This window comes from Oryctolagus cuniculus, chromosome 1 (assembly GCF_964237555.1).
Source record: "Oryctolagus cuniculus chromosome 1, mOryCun1.1, whole genome shotgun sequence".
Lineage (NCBI taxonomy): Eukaryota > Metazoa > Chordata > Mammalia > Lagomorpha > Leporidae > Oryctolagus > Oryctolagus cuniculus.
The window spans coordinates 55,287,443-55,294,233 of NC_091432.1; the positions used below are offsets into that span (position 1 = coordinate 55,287,443).

The window sequence follows — 6,791 nt, forward strand, 5'->3', positions numbered from 1 at the left end:
CTGCTTTCTCTATCTCAATTCTAGTTGAAACTTTTTAAAAGCACGACAGAGTTATGGGTCCTAAGAGAATCAGAAAAACAGCAAACAAGCCTAACTGATAACACACTTACATTTTTTATATGAATATAATTTCCCCTGGTATGCTTTAAAAATAATGTGCCCCCCCCCCCCAAACTCATGCAGGATTTTAATCTCCAAAGTCTTATGTTAATGGTATCAAGAAGCTGGAAATTGAATCCAACTAAGGTGTTTGGAGGTAGGAACTTTGAAAAGTGATTAGATTGTACTGTCATCATGGTTGGAGTCCCATGAAGGAATCTTGGTGGTTTTACAAAGAGAGAGACCACACAGACGCAGACATGCGTGTCCCAGCCGTGATAAGGTGCAGTCAAGTGAGGCTATCTCCAAAGCCTAGGTCATGCTACTTGGACTCTGAACCTCCAGAGTTGTGAGCCAAACCAAACTCCTTTTTTTTTTATAAAGTAGCCTGCCTGGGGTATTTTGTGACAGTAATGAAAAGCTGCCTGAAAAAGCCCCCATTTCTCATTTTCTAAGAGTGAGGGTCTGAGAATGCCTGGGTTCTGTTCTGTTCTGCTGTTCAGCAGTCTGAAATGCCCACACCTTCCTAAAGTCGCTAACCAGAATTATAGAGCAGTCAGTGGCAAAAAAGAGCTGAGACTTAAGTGCAAACACTTCTCATTGCCTTTAGCAATTCCTCTTGCTCCAGGAAAGTAAGACCACGTTGTGTGTTTATGAGAGACAAGGAAGCAGAGGGATATTTTAAACATTTTGTCGCTCCCCCTCTTCGTGGAGGAACGACACAGGACCCTGCGCTGTTCTTTCGTCTGCTCGGCCCTCCCCGGGTTTGCTGCTGGTTCTTCCCGGGTTGGCTACCGACCCTTCCACCTCCGTGGAAGGGCGGTTCCCCCTGCCACTTTCCCCACTTCCACGGGGGAGCGGCACACCGCCGGCCGGCTCTCTCGGGGGTTGCACAGGTGTTCCTTCAGATAGATGTTCCTGGTGCATGTTGTCTCTCTCCTCCTTTATAGTCCTCTTCCACCAATCCCAACTCTGCTACCCACACGCCGAGTACGCTGCTCTCCTCCAATCAGGAGCAAGATCAGCTTCTGCAGCTCAGTCAATCAAGTTGGCGAGAGGCAGCTGTATAGAAGCTGTTTACTCCCTTCTCAGCGCCATATTGTGGGAGAGCAGATGCATAGAATAAGTCTTAATTCCAGTAACAGTCTAGTCTGAGTTGCTCCCCACACATTTGAATGAGAGACGATATTATGCCCATTTCAACTCTGGCATCTTCCACTGTCATTCCTAGGCTGAAGAAGGCAGACACCACAGGGTTTGGTAAGGATCCTCGTGTCTTCCTCACTACAGGATTTTTGATACTTTAGTGAAGGAAATCCCTTTGAGACATCTTGAGAGATGGAGGAGAAGGATAGATGTACAAGTCACACACGAAAATCTCTTCCTGAGGCTAGCATTGTGGAGTGCCAGTTTGAGTCCCTGCTGCTCTACTTCTGATCCAGCTCCCTGAAAATGCACCTAGTAAAGCAGCAGAGAACTTGGACTCCTGCCACCCACATAGGAGATCAGATGGAATTCCAGGCTCCTGGCCTTGGCTTGGCCCAGAGCCTGCTGTTGGAGCCATTTTGGTAGTGAATCAGCTTCTCTCTCTCTCTTTTCTCCTTCTCCTCCTCCTCCAAATAATTAAATAAATCTTAAAAAAGAAATTCTATTTCAATATTCCTATCTGTTATGCTGATGGAGTTCTGGCACCAAATAGAAAGTATTACCCTGATACCAAAACCTTACAGGAATTCCAAGAAAATAAAAATATTGACCAATATCACTCATGACAATAAAAGTAAAATCTTAGCAAACATTAGCAGCTGAATCAGGTAACATATAAAAGTGATGAAATATCATGACTAAGTAGGGTTTAACCCAGGAATACAAGATTTTTTTGCTATCTAGAAATTAGATCATAATTTGTCATTGATTATTAAGCTAACTTTTTAAATTTCAAGTGTAAGGACTTAACAGTTTGGGGTATTGTGGAACAGCAAACCATAGTAATGCCATCTTGAAGCCTGCCCCTCCCTTCTGATTTCTCTTTTCAAGGACCCTGACCATTCTACAGCCGCAAAGTTTTAGTGCGCTCAAAAGTCCTTCTACTAAGGTTGGAAACACCAACAGGATGTCTGATGGATGTCCTCCCAAAGCTTCTACACTGACTTGTAAATGCATGAAATTTTGCCCCCAGGAGTGGGCATTCAGCCTAGTGGACAAGGTGCCCTGTCCCTCATTAGAGCACTTCAGTTCAATTCCTGCTCTGACTTTTTTTTTAAGCATCAACATCTTTAAAAAAAAAAAAAAAAGATTTATTTATTTATTTGAAAGGCAGAATTACAGAGGCAGAGAAAGGGGGTGGGTGTGGTCTTCTATCCACTGGTTCACTTCCCAAATGGTCACAACTGCCAGAGCTAGGCCAATCAGAAGCCAGGAGCCTGGAGCTTCTCGCCAGGTCTCCTAGGTGGGTGTAGGGGCTGAAGGACTTGGGCCATGTTCTACTGCTTTCCCAGGCCATAGCAGAGAGCTAGATTGAAGTGGAGCACCAGGACTGGAACTGGCACCCATATAGGATGCTGGCACTGCAGGCAGTGGATTTACTGCCACAGCACTGGCCCCATTGGCTCTGACTTCTGACTCCAGTTTCCTCCCAGACCCTGTGAGATAGCAGCGATGACTCAAATAATTAGGTTCTTGCCACACACATAGAATAATCCTTGCTGGACCCCTCATCTGTCCTGATCTGGAAGCCCGTATGTACATTGCCCTAATAAACTTGCCTTACTTGGAGTTTCCATCTCCACTCTTTGATCTCAGGATTCCTTCTCAGTTCAGGGGACATTAGATGCTCTGATGACCTTCTGACAGACAGTAATTGTGAAACAAAAATACTACATTTTTAACCTATGTACTCTCTCCTTGGAAAGATCACTTAATAGTCAGTTATCAGAATATCAAAATATAACCATAGTTACTTTGTTAGTGTTTTTCCATAAGTCACACCACCTTATGTGTCCTATATACTGAAAGCTTTCAGGTTCTTGCTTCGGCAGAATATATACTAAAATTGGAATGATACAGAGGAGATTAGCATGGCTGCTGTGCAAATTCATGAAGTGTTCCATATTTTTTTTTCTGATGGATTTATCCCTAAGGATAAAGCTAAAAACTTGCCATGGGACTCAAAATCCCATTAAACTGGGTGGTACTAATGCCATCTTACTAGTTAAAGTGATCATTTTAAGTGTGTAACTGATCATATAGATAGGAATAAGTGTCAAAGGGATCACATAAATAAGACCAGTGTCTGCTAATAATAATAGGAAGAATTAAAAAGGAGAGAATGATCCAACATGGGAAGCAGGCCACACAGCAGGCTCATAGAATGACAAATGCCCTAAACAGCATGCTGACCTCAGAATCAGTCCTTATGGCATTTGGATCTGGCTAAAAAGCCCATGAGAGCATTTCAGGCATGGAAAGTGACACTGTAGCAAAAAAAATGACCTACATGAAGGATCTCTGTGAGTGAGATCCCAGTGGAAAGATGGGGCCATCAAAGAAGGAGGTGCTTTTCTCTGAAGGGAAGAGAGCACTTCCACTTTGCTTATGGCTTTGTCTAAATACTGACAGTTTGTAGATTGAAAGGGCTTCCCTAGCCTTGGCAGCTCAAGAGCCTTGGGTGATCATTGATGTCATATATAAGAGTATTAATTGTTAAATCAACAACAGGACTCACTGTGCACTTGCTCCCCATGTAGGACCTCCATCCTTAATGAGTTGTACTATGAGAATTAACTGTGAAACTAGCCTTCAAATAGTACTTTATCCTTTGTGTGTCTGTGTGGGTGCAAATTGTGGAAATCTTTACTTAGTATAGAGCTGGTCTTCTGTATATAGAGTTAATTAAAACTAAATCTTAATGAAGAATGGGATGGGAGAGGGAGTAGAGGTGGGGTGGGAGGGTGGGTATGGGGGGAAGAACCATTATATTCTTAAAGCTGTACCTATGAAATTTATATTTATTAAATAAAAGCTTTCTAAAAAAAAAAAAAAAAAGCTTTCAGTTCATCAGTCCCAGTGACCTCTCTCTGTGGCTTGTACATGTGTTGATATTATTTTTTTTTCTTACTTAAAAAAAAATTTGTGCACTTCAGAGTTTGTAAAATTTATCTCTGTTTATGGACTTCAAAATTTAAAATGCTGTACCATTAACAAACATTCAAAGAGAAGAATAAATGAAATGTCTAGGTGCTGAAAACTATAAACACTAATGAAATAAGTCAAAGAGAATCTAAATAAACAAATATCCATGTTATGTTCATCAGTTGGAAGACACTACAGTAAATATGTCAATTCTCCCCAAACTGAATAGTTTTAGTGTTGTGTCTATTAAAAAAAAACTCCAGCAACAATATTTTATATATGAGATCATTTTAAAATTTATATAGAAAGATAAAGGAACTAGAATAGCTAAAAATATTTACAAAAAAATAGAGTATGAGGAATTAGTTTAATCAGCTTCAGCCAAAATAGACACAGAAATCAATGAAATAGAATAGAGAACTTAAAAATAGACTTGCACAAATACTTGTGTGCCTAAATGATTTTTGGCAAAGGTTCCAAAGCACTTTAATAGAGGGAAAATATCCCTTTCAATAAACGGTGCTGGAGCTATTGGAAATACATGGGTGAAAAGAAAAAACAAGCTTGACCTAAGTCTAATACTTTAGATAAAAATTAACTCAAAATGTATTGTTTTTTGTTTTAAAAGATTTATTTATTTATTTGAAAGGCAGAGTTACAGATAGAAAGCAGAAGAGACCCACAGAGAGAGATCTTCCACCTACTGACTCACTCCTCAAATGGCTTCAATAACCAGGCCTCTAGGCCAGGCTGAAGCCAAGAGCCTGGAACTCCATCTGGGTAACTGGTACACTTATAGGATGCTGGTGTTGCAGGTAGCAGCTTAACCCACTGTACCACAATGCTGGCTCCATGAATTACTTGAATTAATTATAAAGCCATAAAATTTTTACACAAAAAAGAAGAAAATCTTCTGGATATAGCTAAATAAAAAGATCTTACACGACACAAAGACATAGTACATAAGGGTAGAAAAATTAGAGTTTGTTTTAGCCCATTTTCTGTTGCTATAACAAAATACCACAGCCTAGGTAGTTTATAAACAATAGAGGCAGTGGTGTCTGGCACAAAGTTAAGATGCTTCTTAGATGCCTGCATTCCATATCAGAGTGCCATGGTGCAACTCCCAGCAATGCTCCCGATTCCAGCATCCTGCTAAGGCATGCTCTATGAGGCAGCAGGAGATGGCTGAGGTACTTGTGTCCCCGCTGCCCACATGGGTAACCCAGATGGAATTGCAGGCTTCCATTTTTGGTCTGGCCCGGCCTGGCCTGTTGCGGGCATTTAAAAAGGGGATGGGAGATTTCTCATTGTCTCTGTCTCTCTGTATTTCAAATAAATTAATTAAATAAAGAAATAACAAGGGCCAGCGCTGTGGCACAGCAGGTTAAATTCGCAACCTGTAGTGCCAGCATCCCACATGGGTGCCAGTTCGAGTCCCAGGGGCTTCACTTCTGATCCAGCTCTCTGCTAATGTGCCTGGGAAAGCAGTGGAGGATGGCCCAAGTCCTTGGGCACCCCTGTACACATGTGGGAGACTCAGAAGTTGCTAGCTCCTGACTTCCTATTGGCTCAGCTCTGGCTGTTGTGGCCATTTGGGGAGTGAACCAGAGATGGAAGACCTCTCTGTGTGTGTCTCTACTTCTCCCTATAACTCTGTTTTTCAAATAAATAAAATGAATCATAAAAAAAATAACAAATTTTAAAACTAGATACACAGGGGCCAGCGCTGTGGGGCAGTAGGTTAATCCTCTGCCTGTGGTGCCTGCATCCCACATAGGCACTTGTTCTAGTCCTGGCTGCTCCACTTCCAATCCAGCTCTCTGCTATGGCCTGGAAAAGCAGTAGAAGATGGCCCAAGTGCTTGTGCCCCTGCACCCACGTGGGAGACCCAGAAGAAGCTCTTGGCTCCTGGTTTCAGATTAGCACAATTGGGGAGTGGCCAATTGGGGAGTGAACCAGCAGATGGAAGACCACTCTTTCTCTCAGCCTCTCCTTCTCTCTCTGTGTAACTCTGACTTTCAAATAAATAAATCAATCTTTAAAAAAACAAATCTAGATACACAGTTATATATACTATGTATGCAAACACACTCTCAAGAATTATCCTGGGAAAATGAAAACTCATGTTCAATCAAAAACCTGTACAGACATATTTATACAAGTCTAATTTGTTGTAGTCCCAAATTGTAAATACCCAGGATGTCTTTCAGTAGATGAACTGTTAAACAAATTGTGGTCCACCTATACCATGGTATATACTATTCAGCAACAAAAGGAACAAACTACACAATCTGAGTGTAGTTCAAGAGAACTAAGCTCAGTGAGAAAAAAAAATCCAGCCTCTAAGAGGTTACATAATGTATGATTCCATTTATATAACATTCTTGAAATTATAAAATTGTAGAAATGGAGAACAGATTAGTGGTTGCCAGGGTTAAGTAGGGGTGAATGTGGGAGAGCAGTGAGACTGGCTATAAAAGGGCAACAGCAGAGATTCTTGCCATGATGGAACTGCTCTTTGTGATGATAAACAGCAGGTTGGGAGAAACATACCTAAC

The 6,791-nt window shown here is 41.4% G+C and overlaps 1 pseudogene; it reads left to right on the forward strand.

The window, feature by feature from the left end:
- Positions 1-3,121: 3,121 nt before the first annotated feature.
- On the forward strand, positions 3,122-3,215 carry LOC127485089 (U6 spliceosomal RNA; annotated as a pseudogene).
- The last annotated feature ends 3,576 nt before the right edge of the window (positions 3,216-6,791 follow it).